The following is a 23,215-nucleotide window of genomic DNA, read 5'->3' as shown; positions in this document are numbered from 1 at the left end:
ATACGCAGCAGATTTGATGTAAATAACTGAACACAGCATCAAATCAGAACCATCAAATCTGCTGCTGATCTGCTGCGCATCGGACGTGTGTTAGCACTCTTACACTGAACAAATGTGAAGCATGAGCGAACGAATGTGGAATTACAGCGAACGATTAGCGAACGATTAACAATAATTTTAGGCTCAGATCTAAATCAACGATCAACGACATACAAACAATTTTTTGATCATTGCCTGCAATTACACAGAACGATTATTGTTTAAATTTGATCGATATAACGATTTTTCGCACGATAATTGTATCGTGTTATAGGGCCCTTACTCCTATGGACTCAACAGATGCCAAAAGAGTGAGTGAATGGAGCGACAAACTGATAAGCCAATATCTGTGGGTCTTGATCCAGAGAATAGGGAATCAGCATATGGCTGCTCATGTTTCCTACAATGACCACTAGAGACGATAGGTAGCATTACATCTTGCCTATCAAATGAAGAGTGTGTCATCCAGTCCATGTATAGCATAGGTCCTCTAGAGAAAGCTGTTGCTTATTGATGGCTCATAAAGAGACGAGTCCCCAGTGGCCACTTCCCTTTTTGATGTTCATATGCTCCAATAATATTAATAATAAGACAACTGCATTAACTAAGCAATCACATATACTGCATATACATAAGCAATTGTGGCAGCTTGCCAGAAAATATAATCTGCTCAAAGAAAATTGTTGCCACCAGGGAAAACTGAGCTCCATGGGAACCTGTGATTTTTTGTGTTTTGTACTGTATATAGTATTTAATACATCATATGCAAAACAAATGCAATCTAATAAAAACTAGGCTGACAGCCCGCTTTAATGGAAATCTGAGATTATCTCAGTATGTTTCCGAAGAAGATGAACACGTGAACAATATTTTTTGGAAGCAAAGCTGCTTATTATACATTTCGCCATGGATATATACACAAGAGATGATTTGTAAGAGTGTTCTTGGCTGCATCGTTCCGGCAATCATAAAATATAGAAAATCATAAATTGGAAAACATTGACAGAAATGCAGATTTTTCTCTATTTATTTATAGTTGACTCTGGAAGAAACTTGGACCAAATAAACTGGCAGAGACACATAGGTCTGATCACTCGTTCCATAATTTGTTTTCATATGAAAATTTTGAAATATCAACTAGCAAATGGAGTGCAGACATCTTGATAAGGACTTCAATATGTGGCTTTTATTGTCAAGTGTTCAGTATATGGATGTACTATAGAGGTGTACTTTGTGATTGCTACAGGGGCCTTAAAGCAACTCTGTACCCACAATCTGACCCGCCCAAACCACTTGTACCTTCGGATAGCTGTTTTTATTCCAAGATCTGTCCTGGGGTTCATTCGGCAGAGGATGCAGTTATTGTCCTAAAAAACATCTTTTAATCATACAGCCCTGTGTCAAATTGGTGTGGCCTAGAGTGTCTGTGCCCTAGGCCTTTGACGTCTCTCCATCCCTCCTCCCCATCCTCTTTGTCATTAGGAACACACTAGGCAGGATTTCTCCTATTCATCACTTGTCTAAGCAGTGCCTATGTGCTGGATCTTTAAGGCACATGTGTGTTTAGACAAGTGACGATTAGGAGAAATCCTGCCTGGGACATTCCTAATGGTTGAGTAGGCGAGGAGGAGGGATGGAGAGGCATCACAGGCCTAGGGCATGGGTTCTCTAGGCCACACCAATTTGACACACGACTGCAAGTTTAAAAGTTGTTGTTTTTTTAGGACAATAACTGCATCACCTGTGAAAGGACTCCAGGACAGATCTTGGATTAAAAGCAGCTATCAGACAGAACAAGCGATTTGGGGAGGCAGATTGTGAGTACAGAGCCGCTTTAAAGGGAACCAAACTTCACATTTGTGCTGACTGGGCTCCCAGAATGGCTTCACGCACCTCACAGCCGGGTCTTTTGTGGTGTTGGGGGTTCCAGGCTCAGTCATCTTCAAGTCCAGTAAAATGCATTTTTAGGCTATGTTCACACTGCGGATGCGTACGAACCGCGAACATACGCCCGTAGTACAGTTCTGCTTCCCTAGCTTGTTTCGAAGCGATCTGAGGCAGGTCATTTACTTGGAAATCTTCGCCCAGCCCAATAAAACTCACAGAACCTTGATCGAAAAATCAAGTTCAATTTGGCTGAAATAAGTACTCCGTACGGGACCGCATGGAAATCCACGGCCATGAGTTTCAACATTTCCGTCCTCAAACAATGGTCTTGTTCATTTTTCACGGCGCCGTATACGATCCGGCCGTAAGCTCATACGTAGTGTGCATTGTGCGGGCGTATATCGTATACTTTCAAGCGAACGCATCAACCTCAAACCTACGTGCGTATATTCGCGGTTCGCACTACGGCCGGAAACATACGCAGTGTGAACATAGCCTAATCCTGTATGTAAAGCTATCCTATTATTTGGATGCTGTTCAAGGGCTTCCAGCACCTTTCACTGCCTATAGGTCCTGGTGCTCATGAACCCGCCAGCCCTTCAGCGCAGCTCTGCTCCCTGCCAATCCTCCCAGGATGCCAGGAAAAGCTGGATCCAATCCTGGGAAACTTCTCCTGGGTATGAAGCAGCAGGCAGCTTGATGAGGGAAGCACTGATCAAACAAAGTGATTAGCTAATCCCTAGTTGATAGCACAAACAAAGGATGATGATTTCAGTTAGGAACATAGCAAAAGATGATGAACAGGAACAACTATAAAAGTGACCTAGTTTGCTTTCCCTCATCTGTTTCTAGATTTTTCCCTAAACAGTGAAGGTTAAGTATCCCTGCAGATATCCCTACGTTAGCCTTAAAAACTAACCCTCCTAAACCTACAAGCAAGCACTAGGACACAGAGAAAAAACTAAAAACTAAACAGAAACTGAATCAAGGACTGAATGACTAGGTATCTGAAACAAAGAAGCACCTTCAAAATATAGACGTGAGGACTTCTCAAGGAAGGTGATATTTAGTATGGGGTATATATATTGAAGGGTCATGGCTTGGGTTCTGTGATCATTTAAGGGGCTTGGTTTACAGTTAAAACTTTTATTTCTTTGGGATCTTTTCGGGAGTCTCCATGGTGCGGACATTTTTCCAATTATTATCCTTGAGGCTTCAGTCCCGAACCTGTCCCAGGTTTAGCTGATACTCTGGGTATTGCTTAAAATATACATGAAAATTTTAAATGTTAGGCCTCCATATCTAAACTGAACCAGAATAACTCATAAAGCATAATTGCTATGGTAATTTACCTCCTGGAAATTTTGGTTATTATGTTGCATATACTTATCTGTAGTAGTAGTAGTAGTAGTAGTAGTAGTAGTAGTAGTAGTAATATTTTAATGTTGTCCTCTGTCATGATGTTTGATATTTCATTCCTGAGGCTAAAATTAGACCCTTCACCTTTTCCATTTTATCTTAGGATGTGGACCACAAAACCCACATTCTTCAGTAGAATCTGAATGACCCCGACTCTTTCCTGTGTTCTGCTTATTCACAGAATTCTTTTTAAATTTCTAAATTCTAAATTCTTTTCTAAATTACTTTCTAAATTCTTTTCTAAATAAATTCTAAAACGTTACAAAACCAGTTTCCTCTGAACAGTTTTACAATGTTGAGGACAGAGGTCTATATTTGGACTATTACTGTGTCAACAGCATTGAAAAAATGGATTACATTGTTTATTATTCCAAAATCACTTTATGCATTGACCATATACTAGTAGATACCAGTGCTACATTCTCTGCAGACTGTACAAATGATGACAATGACTTATATCCAGTGACTCACAGGTTATGTTTTCTATGATTGAAGTCGCACACTTTTCTTTTCCTTTTCCATCCGATGTGAGCCACAAATCTTCTCTTCAGAATCTTCTAAAATAACATTATAGATTCTTTGCTCTAGCACATATGGTAAGTAGGTCCCCTCTGTGCCTCCGTATAGTATGATGGACCCTATGGGCCACCAAGTGAAAAAGACCCTCTGTGGCCCCATATAGAAGTTAGTCTACTATAGATCCTTGCCTATATCTGGGAGTTATCATACATAATTTGAACCCATATAGTAGTTAAGCCTCCACTGTAATTCTATAAAGTATAACGCCCCCTTGTGCCCCAATATAGTAGTTAGGCACCTATGTCCTTTTTATGCACCCATACAGTCGTGTAGCTATTATGAAGGCAGAACACGCCATTTCTATGGGGCCCACACACTAATGGGGCCCACAGGCCCTTGGCCCTTTCACTGTGAGCACCCGTTACAATTGCTCACAGTTAAATGCTTCAGCTCTCTGACTTACACCAAGAAGCCATTGTCTTTCTGCTATTCTGCCATTTCAGTCTATTTTGTGGCTGGAGGCAGCATTGCACCCCCAGACACAAGAGCCCATAAAACTCACATACTCACCTGGCCCAGCGCAGCCCCCCAGAACTAATACTCCCAGCTCCCTGACTCATGAGCCTGGGATCTAGGAGAACAAAGGAACCCAGGGAATTGTGCTAGGCCTGGTGGGTATTAAGGGGGGATTCAGGGGGATACAGTTTTATGTATGGGGCCCCATTAATCCTAGCTATGCCCTGCACCCATATAGTAGTTAGATCCCTCCTTGCAAGTAGGCCCCAGTTAATAGTACCCCTTATGTAGGCATCCCCCTATAGGTAATCTCCCTATAGTTAGCCTCTACCTCCAGTAGGTAGTATCCCCCATGTAGTCATGTTCTCCTGGCTCCTCCGCAGTCCCCATGTTTCCTCTTCCTCTCCGCCTGGTGTTCAGTGATGTCACTCAAGTGCCAGGCTACAAGTCAAAGTGGTTTTCTCACCTGGGGGTTTTATGATATTTCCGCACAATGTCTCCATAAAAGTCTAATAAATGCAGGCCCCACCTCTGAGACCCAGGTCTATCTCACAGGTCCCCTGATCCTCTCTGGATTGGTTGCCACCACAAGGGGTTGTCAGGAAGCAAACAAAAACTGTTTTGTGCAGTTCAAATAATTACCATAGTGATTAATGAAGGATGCTCTAAAATTACTGTATTCATGTTTCTCTATCAAAGATCCACTGCAGGTCGAATTACCCACAGAACAAAGTAGCAGACAAGCAGCAATGCAGTGTTAGGGACACAGACAGCTCCATCAAGTCTAATGCCTACTTTCATGTGCAGCCTTGCAATTCCCCACACAGCCATCGAAGGCAGCAGAGGGGCCAAGGTGCCAATCAATGTAAATATGTTAAAAAAAATTATATATATATATATATATATATATATATATATATATATATATTTTTTTTTTTTTTTTTTTTTTTTTTTTAGTCATACAACTACAAAACTTTATGAAGGAAAAGTAAAAATATCTGCTGGAATATCCCTTTAAGGGCAAATATAATGAGGATAAATGCGTCAGCAGCAATGCTGCACTCCTTGTGCTCTTTCATATATGATATGCCATACATCATTAAAAAGAGGTGAAGCTGATACATTCTAGTGCTCAAAGGACACGGCTTTAGCTGACAATTATAAATGCATATTTAATATATACACTTTGAATAAAATGTTAATAATCATAGTATTGTTGATGGACATATAGACACCTCTAGTTTCAGCCTCTTCTAATATTTCTTTACCCACTTTACAGACAGCGAAGTAATATACAATTCCAGCTCTCCAACATCAATATATAATGAAAATGCCTTTTCTTTTTCAGCCATTGAACACCCAGCCGTATACACTTCACACATTTAGAACACATATTAATCAATACACATTATACCAGGCATGCTTTCATTATAATGCTGGGTATGAACAGGCTTTACCATATATGAGTCACTTTGGTGGGGACTCTGCACCTGAGACCACTATTTCTAACAAGAATAACTGGGAACAGTTAGGGGGAGATTTATCAAACATGGTGTAAAGGGAAACTGGCTCAGTTGCCCCTAGCAACCAATCAGATTCCACCTTTCATTTTCCAAAGAGTCTGTGAGGAATGGAAGGTGGAATCTGATTGGTCGCTAGGGGCAACTGAGCCAGTTTCACTTTACACCATATTTGATAAATTTCCCCCTTAGAGTGGGTTCACACTGAGGAATTCTCGCGAATGAATTCCGCAGAATTCCGTTGGCTGTACGGGTGCACGGCCGCACGCCTTTCTGCCGGTTCCATAGACACCATTCTATGGGCCGGCTGATTCCGCATTCCGCCGAAAGAATTGGAATTTATCCGCGAGAATTCCTCAGTGTGAACCTTCCCTTAGAGTCCATAACTATTCTCACAGTTAACAACAGACATATATAGACACACTGGGGAAGATTTATCAAACTGGTGTAAAGTAGAACTGGCTTAGTTGCCCCTAGCAACCAATCATATTCCACCTTTCATTTTCCAAAGAGTAGCCAGTTCTACTTTACACAGTTTGATAAATTTCCCCCGTTATCTGTGAGAGTGCCACCTATGTAATAGCCATTGCATTTTCTTATTGGTTTCTATCTTCTGAAACGAATGGACGAACGGACCAGTTTAAGCCACATATTAAAGCGAATGTACCATCGGGTACATTGATTTAAGTTTTTTAGATAAATTGACCGGTCTATTCCTGGGCACCGTTCCGGCCGGAAGCATTGGAGGCGGGCCGGCCAGACCTCAGAGTGACGAAGCCCCTCCACTCTGTGACATGGCTCTATTGATTCTAATGGAGCCACGTCACAAAGGGAGGGAGGGTTTCGTCACACTGGGGGTGGGCTTCCTTGGCAGCGCAGGTCTAGTAATACAATAAACTTAAAGCAATGTAACTTAGAATACATTTGCTTAAAGCTTTTTATAACCCCTAATGTGCACTGATATCTACTCCTCTGAGCCGCATGCTGAGGCAGACCCAGGCCAAGGGGAGGGGATATCCATAATCGACATTTTGAGGTCCCTCGGTTCCCTCATTTGCACAATTAGAAACTGCGGCAGATCATGGGAACTGTGCGCCAGTTTGAGAAAGGTCCACACCAGCGAAATATAAATAGCTTAATATGGGGATTGAACTGGTACATTTGCTTTAAAGGGGTCACCATCTTGCCTTAGCTGCTGCCCCATGGACATAGACAACCATGGACAGGAGCTGTCCCATTGACTTGAAGGTAAAAGGTGTCTGGGCATGCTCTGTTGTTTCTTCTATAAACTAGTAGCATATTTTGTAGTAATTTTATACAGATCAATTTACAGTAGCCTCTTTCTTATTATCAACTCTCAACTGTGGGAACATAAAAAAGATGTCGTATTCATCTGCTCCGGTGCTTGCGCAGCACCATGTCCCACTCCTGGACCCCAGCCTGCTGTCTTCTTAGCTCCCCTCTAGCTACCTCATGACCCCGCTTTTTAGCCGGGTCATAACGTACCTGGAACCCGGGAGAAGGGGACACCTAGAGGGGTATGGTAGCCCAGTCAAGTGCCATGGCGTGGGGATGGGGACAGGTAAGCCTAGTGGTAGATAAATGTAGATAAAACATCATAAAAAATTATATACATTATATACATAAAATTATATTACATTATAAATTATATACTTTTTTTTTTTTTGTACAGTAAAAACTTAATGACACATTCTATCAACCTACCATTCCACCTAAGACAGGACCAGCCCTTCTAATTCTAGGCAAGAGCAATTTCCCTATGTAATAAAGAACCATTCCCAACTTAAAACGTAGATAGCACATGTGCATATACAACATAATATATATTATCACAAGAAAAAATATTATAAAAGACCGCTGCAACATTATTTCCCTAATACATCCCTACATTCTATATTACACCTCGAAATAGGAGCATCGTATTGTGATAACAGACAAATAAAAGAAACACATTCCATAGACCAGAACCTTTCTAGCTGCTGGCAATCAATACATAAGTGGAAGTAACATGGCTGCCGGCCATAGAGAGTGACAGCATTGTTATAGGTTTAAAGGATTATTGCCACATTGCTGCACCGCCACATACAAATCTGTTCACTTATAATCACCGAACATCTGTTGTCTTATTGTTCTAAGAGGTGATGGAAGAAATAAGAGCCATGTGTCCAAAGTTCTGAGTTTGCATGAGATAAAGTTAAAATGGAATTGGTAATGAAGAATTCTATCAATGGAAGACGTGATGAAGTCCTGCGAGAGAGAACAGCTTTATCCAGGATTTCTATTATTACTTTTTGGTGTCGTATCTCTGGGGCCTCTTTTCTGTTTGTAAGACTTCGAAATAATTTTCAAAATTAAAAAAGAACAAATTCTATATTCAACTCAAAAATTAATTAAATTGTTCCTCCAGCCAAAAAGGAAAATGTCACATTGCTCCAGAATTCAGCATTTTTTTTTTTTTTTTTTGCAGGTTTAGGTTAAAAAAAAATTCTCATGGAGAATCCATCTGGTCTCATGGTCTCTTTTCTTGAATTTAGTGTTGAGTGGAGATGCCAAACTGTTTGAGTTTGGCAACATTGTCTGAACCTGAACACTCTGCATTTGACCCCCCGCAGCTGCTAAAGTTGGATGCCACCTTAGGGAGAGGTGAGAGCATGTTATTTCTTACAGACTCCCTTTTTTTTTAACAAAAAAAATTGCCCTGGCCGGAGTTGTCCTTTAAAGGGGAACTCCAGGAAGAGGTTTAAAAAAAATTACTTACCTATCTATCCCAGTTTTGAAACTACCAAAAATCCATTTGTTTGGGGGTTTTTTTTGCTCTGTTTTGTGTTTCTTTTAATCCTGGTTTGGCATTTCTCAGAATGTAATGCTTTCCCTCATTTGATCATCACAGCCCCCACCCATTACAATCAGTAAAATTAGTGCAGCAGCTGCTTCTGTTCGGTCAGAGATGGTGAATCAGTCAGGGGATTTGGTTATCCAGCCAAGCCTCCTGTGAGATCACGCCCTGCCCCCTGTATGCATCATCAGCAAACACACACAATGTGAGACAGAGGCATGGAAGATTTGTCTCCTAGGGGGGGATAGCAGCAGGAGCAGGAGACAATGTGGATTGGCACAGGGGCCATTTTTTTCACTTCCTTGATTTCTATCAGCTACCAGTGTGGCAGAACTGTGCAGATACAGTAATACATTGTATAGAAACATCTGTATAACTTTTAATGTACTTTTAATAGAAAATAAGTTTTTCTTATCCGGAGTTCCCCTTTACTGGCTTTTATAAAATTGTTACCAAATTGTGAATACTATGCAATACACTCTTTGGTCCTCGGGGTGCAACGTGTCAATCAGTGAAGACACCAACTCCTGAATGTCCACAATTCCAATAAACATACTGACACTTAAATGCGTTTTCAAGCAATTCTTAATCTAAATTAAATTTTCACATTATAATTTAACAACATTATACTTCAATCTGACCTTATATGTCCAATATCACGCCTTCACGCCCAGCATGTACACTTCTGAAGTCCTTGTGTCCTAAAGCGACAGAGACCCCCATTCCGGATGGGAGGCCAGTAGCTGGTGTAAACACGCAAAGTTTCGGTGCCACATCCTCCTTTGTCAAGCGTAATCAGAACGTGAAACCCAACAACAATATAAAGTGCAAAACATACAAATTACATTGATTAAAAAGAAGCTAGACAGTTATATATATCTCCTCTATATAGCTCTACTAGTTGGCACCACTTTTACAGAAACGACTGAAAACTGCACTTTATATTGGTGGTGGGTTTCACGTTCCAATTACGCTTGACAAAGGAGGGTGTGGCCTCCGAAACACTGCGTGGTTACACCAGCTACTGGCCTCCCGTCCGGAATGGAGGTCTCTGCCGCTTAGTGACACAGGGACTTCAGGAGCGTCCATGCTTGGTGTGAAGACAGAGCCCCTGTGTTCCCACTCATGGGTGTCATGATATTGGACATATGAGGTCGGATTGAAGCATAATGTTGTGAAATTATAATGTGAAAATTTAATACAGCTTAAGAATTGCTTGAAAACGCATTTACCTGTCAGTATATTTCTTGGAATTGATCCCAAACTGTGTCACACTAGATTATGATGCTGTTGGAAGAGCAGATGCATTATTTCTACACCAATGCATTATGTGTCAGGACAGTACAATTACCAGATAATAGTAAATTCTATATCTAAAAGAAGAGATGTAAGATTTCCATTACATACAAAGTCCATCCTTAATAAAGCACGCTACATCTTTGTGTCTACTCTATAAGATTGATTTATTCTTACCAGAATTCACAAAGAAGAGACAAGTTATACTGAAAACAGATGAAAAATAACTGGTGCATACATAGAAATCATAGGATGTCGAACTCTAAATTGGCCCCATTTACACTAAAAGCTTTGCCAAATGTACAATTTGTTTATTTTTTTTTATTAAATTTAATGTCTAACATTCCTGGTCCATTTTTAGACTATTATCTTTATAGAGATTGAAATTCTTCTAATACACAGCTCCAAGTTCCTTGCCTTGCCTCACACAGCTATGGACGTACATGATATATATCTGTCTAAGTGATAGATAAGTGGTCATGGGGTACGATTTCCCACCATAGACTTAAAGTGAATCTGTAGCCACCACACCCACCCCCCACCCACCAGGGACGACCAGGGATTATTGCAGGCGTACGCCGGGGAGCAGGTAAGAATCTCCACCGGCCTCATCACTTATGCCCAGGGCCCAGCCTTCATAAATTTTACCCCTAATGCTTTTGTGGCCATTTTTAGCCATTTCTCTACAATTGGTTTTCTCATTTCTTTTGAAAATACAATTCCCCTCATGCCTGGACAGCCAAAGCAAAAGCTTTAGGCATGAGGGGAAATGTAGTTTTGCAACAGCTGTAGGGCGGAAGGTTTCCCATCCCTACATTAAGGCATAGTTCAATGTCTTTCTTAGTAAGAACTCATTAGTCGGGGTTTGTGTGCCTATTCCCAATGACATACCTTTTCCCCCTGCACAGAGGAGGTTTACACGGTGAGCACAATAACCAGCATAAGCGGAATAACTGATTGTGTGTTACTAGTTATTATAGTTATGCTGTGTTTGTCTACAATTAGAGAACTACCAGACCACATTTTACTGGTACTTATGCAAAAATATTAGTCATTGCAAATGGTTCAATTTTCTTGCAACCCTAAAAGGCCACGTAGCTGTAGCAGCAAGCCTATACTCCACATCTGTTCAACACATTAGCATGCATCAATCCCAGTTTTCAGCACTAATTATAAGCATACTGGTGTTTTCCCCCGGCTCACAGAATATACATTGACAGCGGAATCAACTGCAAGAATGAAGACAACTTGCCTTTTAGACATGCCAGGAATGTGTCTGCTTTCCCGGGACGGCCATACAGGTGGACCGCTGTATATTTAACCATCTTTATTGATGTTTTTGTTTTGCATATTTTTTCTCTTGCGGAGTCCTCGCTACATTCAGGGTGGCCTTCCAACCGAATAGCAACCTTACCATTATAACTAACAGTTCCTAAATGTCTCAGACAACCACATGTCAGCCTGTTAATGGATGGCCCGTAATCATGGCCTTGGAATGCTAAAAATCCTGGATTTCACTGTAATAATTCAGGGGTTTAGATGACTAAAATGACTTACAATAATTACAATAACCAGCACCAGTATATGGAAAAAAGATGTTATAATTCTGTAGTGATGAGCAATAAACTAGGATCTGTCTAGTGTTTGGAGAGGACTGTGCTGCGGAATAGGGCCGCACCCTTGAATTGCCAGATGGTTGTGTTAAAAGAGCATGCTATGGCCCAGAGCAATAATTTTAAAGGGATGATCCAGGATCAGAAAAAACACAGCTACTTTCTTGCAAAAAATCAGCACAATCCCTGCACTGAATTGTATGTGGTATTACAATTCAGCTCCAGTTACTTCATTGGAACTGCAAAACCCACACTCAAATTGAGGACAAGAGTGGCGCTGTTTCTGAAAGAAAGCTGACATGTTTTTCTAATCCTGGATAACCCCTTTAAAGACTTATTTCAAAAAGCAAAGTAGGTAAAATTAGATGTATATTATATGTAGAAGAGTACAACTATGTAATTTATAATTTAAAGGAGTTATCGAGGCTTAGAAAAAAAAAAAAAAACATGCACAATTCTTTCCTGAAACAGCACCACTCTTCTGCTCAGTGTGCATTTGCAGCTCGGTTCCATTGAAGTGAATGCAGCTGAATTGTAATACCACACACAACCTGAAGGTCAGGGGCGGCGCTGCGCTGTTGTTGCAAGTAAATAGCTGTGCTTTTTCTTATCCTGGATAATCCCTTTAAGCAACTTACATCTCTGTTTCTCTCTGAACAGTGGTTGCACAATTACCTTGCAACAGTGTAGCATAATTATTATTATTATTATTATTATTATTATTATTATTATTATTATTATTAATATTATGTGCCGCATAGTCTATTATTAGAGAATCATTTGCAGGCTTTTATGTATGCCTTTTGTGTCTATCCACTTTAGTTCATATGGGAGGTATAAGTCATCTGCCATCTTGATTTCTTCTTCCCCTATGATATGACTTTACCTTCTCTATGTGATGTCTCTGGCTTTAGAGAGACTGGGAAGGTGGAGTCTCATCAGTGCAATTCCTCTTGATCATTTCTAAGTATATCTGCAATGATACACAACCCAAAGACTCCCCCCTTTAAGGACAGAACCTGTCAGCTGGCTGGGTCTTGCAGTCGGGAGCGGTTAAGCGGGGTATTGTTAAATTTAGCCTACAGTTTCTGCTTCAGTAGAAGGGGCAGTTCACATGGGGCAGTACTTTTCCTTTCTCTGAAATGTCCAATTTTTGGAGAGAAGGCAAACTGAGGTGTAGTCCGTATAGCTATGTGGATAGCTAGGCCCATCCTGAAGCACAGTGGGTCCTAGACCTGCAATAGGCCTCCTGATTAGCTTCTCTCCAAGACTCAAAGACTCTCTTTACCCCTCTCCTCATTTAAAGTTTTAAAGGCTACTTGTCACAGTGGCCAGGAGTGGTAACACCCACCCCCGGGAACTGGACCTTGGTTAGGCCAGATGTGAGGTGCGGAGTGTAGGTGCAGGTGCAACAACAGAGGTGAGTCCCACTTTAACAACTTGTAAACTTTACTTGAAAAAGGTATCTTAGTGCAGACAATTACAAACAGTGCAAAAATTAGTGCAAAAATATCAATACAATAATCTGAATAGATGAGTAGATAGTAGAAAATGATAACAGGAGAAAGGGACCGAGTAGGAGGGCCCTTGCCTAATGTACTTTGTACTCTGCCAGGATGTGGTGAAGAGTTGAGAAGTTTTTTTTTAAGAATCCTCGTACTTATGTATAGATTAGTCCGGTTATCTCACCTAAACGCTTTCTGCCCCGCAGTGTCGGATAACCTCTGCTCTGGGGTAGTACGAGTCCCAGGTCTCTGCTCTGGGTGGAGCTGGCTTGTAGTGTCCTTCCTACAAAGCTGAGGGTTTTGTCAGTAGAGAGCGGCTAAACTTGCACTGTGCTCTACTGTAGGATCGGTCTTGAGCTTGTCTGTCCCTTTTCCCCAATCCATAGTGGTTGGATAGCTAGCGTGTTAAAAAAAAACTGGTCTGTTCTCTTCTCAGTCTGGAACTAGACTAATTATCCTCAGGAAGTGTAAACTACAGAAAAAAGTGCAGCTAGACCTAGTGTTATCTGCAGCTGTGCTATGTGAGAGTGTGACATCTAGTGGTTGGAATAAGGAACAGCGGCCACCTGTCCTAACCTGTGACACTAGAGTGATACTATTTTACCAAGGTCCAAATAACCTTGCAACAATGGTGGATTCCTTGGCGCTCAAACATCCAGGCACAGTCACTCCACTTCAATCAAGATGCAGAGATTACCAGTATTCTTGCCAATCAGATGTGTTCTTTATTGCTACACGTTTTAAGGGTTAACCACCCTCTTCATGAGGCACCGTAGCAATAAAGAACACATCTGATTGGCAAGAATACTGGTAATCTCTGCATCTTGATTGAAGTGGAGTACTGTGCCTGGAGGTTTGAGCGCCATGGAATCCACCATTGTTGCAAGGTTATTGGGAGTTTGGTCCCGATCCCACATCCAGGGAAATCGGAAGGTGGAAGGCAGCAGCCCTCCTTATATACCTACAAGCCTACATTAGAGTCATGCCTAATATGACCTAACCAGGTGAGTGTGCATTTGTGTGAATCTGCACATACACATCTCACAGGGTTAATCCGCCTGCACATGCAGCGCCACTGTGTTTCCTTTTTTTCTTTTTATGTACAATATTTTACCAAGGTGTAAAAAAAATAGAGAAAACACATACTGGGACACTACAATTGGCCATGTGCAAGTAGATTACTGGTGGTCTGATTGGTGGTCACATGACCCTGCTGCAAAAATTTAAAGGTTTAAAATGTATGAATGCAACTGGGCCTGAGTGTTTTAACCTTTTCGGCAATTTGTGCTACAGTAACCAAGACCAGACAGGTTAGCCTTCACTCCCTATGCGCCTCACTAAACCTTGGCACCAATAACCCTATAACCATTTGTCCTTCCTTTATAAGGTCCAAATCATTACGTTGAAGGAACAACCGACAAAACCTGCTGTTTTGTTACTCGTATCCACATTTTTCCCACCCATTCACCGCCACCATTGTCACACTATAATCATTGTTATTCATGTAATCCGTTATGGGGTTTCATGTTGCTACTAATTGGTGTAAGTTACATAGGGATACATGGGAACATTTGGTCGGTACACTCACAGTCATATCACAACAAGAGCTCAATTTTCCATATGGGAAATAAGTCGACCACCCATGTTGATCACTATATTTGCAAGCAACCAAACATCACAATGCAACCCCAGCCTTATATCGTATAAGTAACCTGCAGTCCTTGACCCACCTCTCCCAGATACTCTGTGCGTGCATACAAGAACTTCATTAACAGTATGGAAAGTTTTCTCTGATCCATATAGACACCAATTTTCTCACTACCAGGTGGACTCAATATGTAATAAATTAGACTGTCTATACCCTTTTAACCCCTTCCCAGTACACAATTGATTATACATTGCATTTCATACATATAATTACTACATTACACTTCTATATATATGCATTGCACATTCAGCCTTTATATACATATACATCATCATCCCGCTACCCGTACATATATGCTACATGTCTGCTTTCTCATTAAATAACAAGCCTCCGGGGTGTTTTCTGCTGTTTTTCTATGTGTCAGATAAGAATATTGCAAGAGGCAGATCGAAGGGTCACGGATATGAAAATGACCATAAATCAGAGGCAAATTATACCGCAGGCTACATTTTTTTTTTTTTTTTGCATGTTTTTCATCATGATCAATCCGATCCACTTTATATCCTCCCTGCGTTACCTGCTGTTTTATCTTCGACTCCATATTTCTTATTTGCAGGCTCAGACTAAATGCATGTTATTTAAAGGGCCAGTGCGATCCTAATGCATTCAATGTATAAGTGTTTGAATAACAGTTTTCATTTAATGTTGTGTACTCGGTATAGGTGCTTGCATTGCATTATGTCATAGGTTTATTTATGGACCGGTATGCGGGGTTGTACACATAATAATTCTGTTACTGGAAACCGAAAACACAGATTTGGCCAAATAGCTGAAGTGTGAAACCTCTTTTTTTTACCAAATCTTTATTGCTCGTGTCCTTATGTAATGGCGGAAGTATTCAAACAGGCCATATGTCACCAAAAATATTCCAAATCAAGGCAAACATTAGTCAGAGAATAAGCATTTCAGCTCTCAGAATTGTAATATTTATTGGGACATCAAAGTCCAAATGACTTCCTTTTAGCTGAAAGGCAAAAGAAACAAATAGTCCAAGTGTAGAACTGGCACTGTAATATTTTGTTGCTGAAAAGATTTACAATTTAAGGGAAATATAAAGACGTAATTTGTCCTCTCCGCTCCGCTCCGCTCTGTTTTGTTGCATTTCTTTGTTGCCACCTATTGACAGATAGAGGTACTACACCCGTGTACCATACCAACAAAAGAAACTACTTCCAAGGCTCAACATATTATGGGGAAACATTGGAGCTGCAGTAGTAGAGCTTACTTTAGGCTGCAATAGTAGAAAGATAATGAATAGAGATGAGCGAACCGGGTTCGGGTTTCGAGTCCATCCAAACCCGAACGATCGGCATTTGATTAGCGGGGGCTGCTGAACTTGAATAAAGCTCTAAGGTTGTCTGGAAAACATGGATATAGTCATTGGCTGTATCCATGTTTTCCGCATAGCCTTAGGGCTTTATCCAACTTCAGCAGCCACCGCTAATCAAATGCCGAAAGTTCGGGTTCGGATGGACTCGAGCATACCCGAGGTTTGCTCATCTCTAATAATGAACTAAAAGCCTATTCTGAAAAGAAGAATATGCAAAACAGCTTTTTTCAGAGTTAGCTACACAGTTTGCAGCCCCATCCCTATATCTAAAGACTATGTAAAGTCAAAGAGTCCCATTGGCACCACTAGGTATAGAGTACACCTGGAGAGTGTCATACAATATTCTTGCTCCTGTAAGTACATTCAGTGGTTGGCTACACAAATAGGCTACCACACTGGAGTATGTCTAACAGGAGCAGGAACTCCATTCCTATACATACTCCCTGCTCCTGTGCTGTACAGTGGTGCAATGTTTTTTCCGTGGGCTGCACAATCATGACATTTCATTATTGCACACCACCTGCTGAAGAGATCTACACTGCTTCTGGTGTTGGGGAACAAAGCAAATTAGGAAGAGAGTCAGGCCTCAGCGTGGGAGTAGAGGGAAGGTGAGTGGAATTTTTACTTTGGGTAAGGAGCTGTCTAATGGGGGGATCATGTACCCAGTGCAGGTATTTAGTTGATGCTGAGGGATTACCTACCATCTGGGGGTATATGCCTAATTGGGGAGGGAGGTTATAAACCTACTACCTAATAGGGAGGTTAACTACCTACTGGGGACATTTACTTAATAAGAGGGCGGTTAATTACCTACTGGGGGCATCTACCTAATGGGGGGGGGGGGGGGGGTTAACTACCTACTGGGGAGTTTAACTACATAATAGGGTTAACTCCTCTATCCAGCTATTGATTGAGGGCTCTACCTACTGGGGACATCTATTTAATTAGGGAGAGATTATCTATCTACTGGGGTTTTTAAATTAAGAGGAATTACCTAAAGAAGGTTATTATATACCTACTGGGGACATCTACCAAGATGGGAGATTATCTAGCTACAAGAAATTTCAACCTAATGGGGCAAAACTAGTGGAGTAATTGGTATTATATACCTACGGCGGGCTTCTACCTAATGGGAAACTAATGGGGGGGTGTATTACACATCCACTAGGAACCTACCTAAGGAACGGATTTACAACACAGGGTCACAGGAGCGGACACAGACTGCATAGGGCCCCTGTGCAAAATATTTGTCTGGGCCCCTCCATAAGCAAACCAGCAGATGGCACATAATATGTAGAAGTATAGAAGTAGAAGTCTATACAGTATATGTAGTGCAATCATCTCCGTTCCTAGCCCCATGCATGCACCGGATGAACTCTTTAGTTACCACCTATCCTGTTCCTATCTGCCTCCCTCCCTCCTCCTGCTGCCCAGTGCCCACTCATGTGCCAACCTTCCTCCCTGTTCTGCCCACTCATGTGCCAGCCTCCCTCTCCGTTCTATCCGGTACTCGCTCATGTGCCTCCGTCCCGCCTGTGCTGCCAGGTGCCGTGCAGCGGGGTGAGCACTTCTTTCCTGCCTTCCTCTATCGGTCCTTGTCACCTCTCTCCTCACTCTCTTTTACTGCAGTGGGAGAGGTGTGGTAGGGGCCGAAAAAGGGAGTCAGGCAGAAGCGTGGCACCACTGCGGCCATGTATGTGGGGCGGGCTGTGGCTCCTGCTGGCACTTCAGCGCTGGCAGGCCATGGGTGGCAGGGCATCTGATCAGGTGCTTGGTACGTGGGTGGATGGACGATATTCATCACCTATGCGACAGGGCCCAGGGCAATGGAGGGGCTCACTAGGCTGAGGCTCAGAGTCCAAGCCTGGCAGGCCCCTCTGTTGGCCTGGGCCCCTGTGCAATTGAACAGGTTGCACAAGTAATATGTCCGCCAAGTAATTGCAGAGCTGAGCTTTGCAATTGCAATATATAGATTTATATGATTTGGAGAAGCTGCGAGTATGTCTGCCCATTGAATTGAATTGCCAGGAATCTGCAGCGGGTTTCGCTGCAAATTCGCAGCGAGAAATCCGCTGCAGATATGTTGTGTGTGTTTGTACCCTAAATCACAGAGCTTGGCTTTTCTCCCTTTATCATTTACTGCTCTCGGATGAGTTAGCATAAATCCACAGGCTTATCCCCTTGAAAGAGCACCTATCATTTCAACAGTTTTCTGACTTGTCATAGTGACATGTTCGTGACAGAATTTGTATCACTGGGTTCTGGGTGCTGAGACCAGGGCCGTTTCTAGGGGCGGGCGAGCCAGGCCACCGCATGGGGCGCCCACAGCTAGGGGGCGCCCTGCGGCACCCGACAGAACCCAGCCCGCAGCCCCCGCATCCTCAGGGCTGGCCGGGGGATCTGGAATCTAAGTTCCAGATCCCCTGGCCAGAGCAACCTTTAGCTGTGCGTACGCATGCACAGCTAAAGGAAACAGTGCTGGGGCAGAGACACAGCGGCTTCCTGTGCAGGCGGCTGTGTATGACAGGTGGCTGCCTGCACCGGAAGCCAGAAGAGGACGGGACTCACCGAGAAGAGGAGCTGGAGGCTGCAGGGTGACAGGTGAGTATCTGGTGGGGGAATCCTGCACAGAGGGAGCCCCGATATGTCCCGATAATCCCGCCTCCCCGCGATAAGCCCCGCCCCTCGTGCCAAAGTCTACATGTCATCCAGCTCTCCCAGTATCCTGTATGTCAGTGTATAATAGAGGTCACCCAGCTCTCCCAGTATCCTGTATGTCAGTGTAATAGAGGTCACCCAGCTTTCCCAGTATCCTGTATGTCAGTGTGTAATGAAGGTTACCCAGCTTTCCCAGTATCCTGTATGTCAGTGTAATGGAGGTCACACAGCTTTCCCAGCATCCTGTATGTCAGTGTAATGGAGGTCACCCAGCTTTCCCAGTATCCTGTATGTCAGTGTGTAATGGAGGTTACCCAGCTTTCCCAGTATCCTGTATGTCAGTGTAATGGAGGCCACACAGCTTTCCTAGCATCCTGTATGTCAGTGTAATGGAGTTCACCCAGCTTTCCCAGTATCCTGTATGTCAGTGTAATGGAGGTCACCCAGCTTTCTCAGTATCCTGTATGTCAGTGTGTAATAGTGGTCACCCAGCTTTCCCAGTATCCTGTATGTCAGTGTAATGGAGGTCACCCAGCTTTCTCAGTATCCTGTATGTCAGTGTGTAATAGTGGTCACCCAGCTTTCCCAGCATCCTGTATGTCAGTGTATAATGGAGGTCACCAGCTTTCCCAGCATCCTGTATGTCAGTGTATAATGGAGGTCACCAGCTTTCCCAGCATCCTGTATGTCAGTGTATAATGGAGATCACCAGCTTTCTTAGCATCCTGTATGTCAGTGTATAATGGAGGTCACCAGCTTTCCCAGCATCCTGTATGTCAGTGTATAATGGAGGTCACCAGCTTTCCCAGCATCCTGTATGTCAGTGTATAATGGAGGTCACCAGCTTTCCCAGCATCCTGTATGTCAGTGTATAATGGAGGTCACCAGCTTTCCCAGCATCCTGTATGTCAGTGTATAATGGAGGTCACCAGCTTTCCCAGCATCCTGTATGTCAGTGTAATGGAGGTCACCCAGCTTTCCCAGTATCCTGTATGTCAGTGTGTAATGGAGGTTACCCAGCTTTCCTAGTATCCTGTATGTCAGTGTAATGGAGGCCACACAGCTTTCCTAGCATCCTGTATGTCAGTGTAATGGAGTTCACCCAGCTTTCCCAGTATCCTGTATGTCAGTGTAATGGAGGTCACCCAGCTTTCTCAGTATCCTGTATGTCAGTGTGTAATAGTGGTCACCCAGCTTTCCCAGTATCCTGTATGTCAGTGTAATGGAGGTCACCCAGCTTTCTCAGTATCCTGTATGTCAGTGTGTAATAGTGGTCACCCAGCTTTCCCAGCATCCTGTATGTCAGTGTATAATGGAGGTCACCAGCTTTCCCAGCATCCTGTATGTCAGTGTATAATGGAGGTCACCAGCTTTCCCAGCATCCTGTATGTCAGTGTATAATGGAGGTCACCAGCTTTCCCAGCATCCTGTATGTCAGTGTATAATGGAGGTCACCAGCTTTCCCAGCATCCTGTATGTCAGTGTATAATGGAGGTCACCAGCTTTCCCAGCATCCTGTATGTCAGTGTATAATGGAGGTCACCAGCTTTCCCAGCATCCTGTATGTCAGTGTATAATGGAGGTCACCAGCTTTCCCAGCATCCTGTATGTCAGTGTATAATGGAGGTCACCAGCTTTCCCAGCATCCTGTATGTCAGTGTATAATGGAGGTCACCAGCTTTCCCAGCATCCTGTATGTCAGTGTATAATGGAGGTCACCAGCTTTCCCAGCATCCTGTATGTCAGTGTATAATGGAGGTCACCAGCTTTCCCAGCATCCTGTATGTCAGTGTATAATGGAGGTCACCAGCTTTCCCAGCATCCTGTATGTCAGTGTATAATGGAGGTCACCAGCTTTCCCAGCATCCTGTATGTCAGTGTATAATGGAGGTCACCAGCTTTCCCAGCATCCTGTATGTCAGTGTATAATGGAGGTCACCAGCTTTCCCAGCATCCTGTATGTCAGTGTATAATGGAGGTCACCAGCTTTCCCAGCATCCTGTATGTCAGTGTATAATGGAGGTCACCAGCTTTCCCAGCATCCTGTATGTCAGTGTATAATGGAGGTCACCAGCTTTCCCAGCATCCTGTATGTCAGTGTATAATGGAGGTCACCAGCTTTCCCAGCATCCTGTATGTCAGTGTATAATGGAGGTCACCAGCTTTCCCAGCATCCTGTATGTCAGTGTATAATGGAGGTCACCAGCTTCCCCAGCATCCTGTATGTCAGTGTATAATGGAGGTCACCAGCTTTCCCAGCATACAGTTTGGGACTTTATAAGTGGGAAAAGGGGAAGTTGCTGGAAATGTGCGGAGCCTGAGATGTTTGTCTGGCAGGTCCTAAAGAGATGAATTGTAGCTGCAAGAAACCGTCATGGAGGCCGGGGCCGGATGGGGAGGAAAAGGGAACGTGACTGTCAGATCAAAGAAGACATCACCTGTGAGTCACTGTATAATGATTTTGTATTCAGTGGAACATTATTTGGCAGGGGTGCAACACTGTTCTATGCCACAATACACACACTGCTTCTTTCTAATAACCCGAATCTTGATAAAAGCTCCCCTTCCTTTCCCATGGCTGCACTGAAAGAGGGGGGGGGGGGCGGGGGGGGTTAGCTTTCATCAAGATCCGCCCTGTTGTCAAAATTACCTAGAAACTGCCCTGGCTGAGACCCTCAATTATTCCTATAATGAAGGAGCAGAAATGATTGGCTGCACATACTGTGCCTATTCTTCTCCACCCTGTGCAGCTATAGTGAATGGTATATGAAATTATAATGGAGAACTTCCTGCAATTCTAACAATTGGTCAGGGTCTCAGCACCTGGACACTACCAATACAAACTTCTGTAATGTTATTATGACATTCAGAAGTTTGCTCAAATTACATATTACAGTTTTATAAATCATACTTAACTGATTCCTGTCAACCACAGGTTCTTCATCTTGTGTTGACGTCATTCCTGATAGAGTGAAATCAAATATGAAAAGGTACTGTGGAGACACCATCATGTGTTTCTCAACATCAGTGAGCTATGCAGACCTCCCTCCTGGAAGGAAGAACCAAGCCAAGGGTGGTCTCCAGTCAAGGAAACCACCTGAGAAAGGTATCCATCTACATCCACAGCTGTTTCGGGGCATTTGCCTCATCAGTCTGTAGAAGGATTCTGGCTAGTAGAAGCAAAGCCTAGTAAGTACATTCAAGAGAATGATGGTTGACCTCAGGAAGATAAACCAAGACACAGCGGAGACACCATCACTTGTTTCTCAACGTCAGTGAATCTAGGAACATTGCCCCCTGAGAAATTCTACTCGACTCTGATGAGGGGGAAATACTCCAAAACAGCTTTGTGTGGATGAATACTTTGCTCAGGTGATTTCCTTGACTGGATACCACCCTTGGCTTGATTGTTCCTTCCCGGAGGAAGGTCTGGCTAGCTTACTGACATTGAGAAACACGGGATGGTGTCTCCGCAGTACTTTTGCATATTTGATTTCCAGGTGGCATAGTTCCTAGATTCACTGACATTGAGATCTAGGTGATGGTGTCTCCAGAATATACATAATCATATACATGACACAGGGCTTCCTCAGCTCCGATTGGCTGAGCAAACTGTCAGCCATCTGACCCTCTCCAGCCAAAGGACCAGGAACAAAATAAGAAATGAAGATGCCAACTGGGTCCAACTTTGGGTTCCATGAATGATGGAAAATTCAAATGGAAACTGAGTCAGTCAGGAGTAAGTATAAAAACGATGTTGTTGTTTATTTTAATGAGTAAAGGAGTTGTCCTTTAATAACAATAAAAATAATTAGCAAGTATCTAATCTAATATTGATAATTGATGACACATGTTACTGGTTGCAGGAAACAGGAGGAATTCTAATCCATATACTTGTCCACTATATAAATGGCCGCTTCCATTGTATGTGTGATGTCCTGCCGTGGCTCAGAAGCCAAAGAAAACAAACCGAGTGGAAAATCTGTCAACAGGGAAGTGTAACGTAAAGCAGACATGAAGAAATTCACAAGTGAGGGTGGATGGGAAATGCATTTATCAATGCAGAATAAATAAACAGCCGTGGTATAGTGAGAGAGCACCGGGCTCTGGATTCACTCACCAAGATGACCCCCTCTAAACTCTTTTGTGTCCTCAAAGATAAATGTTCTCAGGATCTTCAGTCCTATGCTATGTATAAAGTGAGTTATGGGAAAGCTGTTCCTGGGGACAATATGGAGGCTTCAGAAGGACACTGGTTAGAAATAGCAGTGATGATGACTTGGGAAATGTAGCAGTATTTCCTGGAGGAAGTCAACTTGAAAGGAAGGTGGTCGTGTACTTGATCTTC

The sequence above is a fragment of the Dendropsophus ebraccatus genome, chromosome 11 (genome assembly GCF_027789765.1).
Source record: "Dendropsophus ebraccatus isolate aDenEbr1 chromosome 11, aDenEbr1.pat, whole genome shotgun sequence".
Lineage (NCBI taxonomy): Eukaryota > Metazoa > Chordata > Amphibia > Anura > Hylidae > Dendropsophus > Dendropsophus ebraccatus.
Note: the sequence above shows the minus strand (reverse complement) of the source record.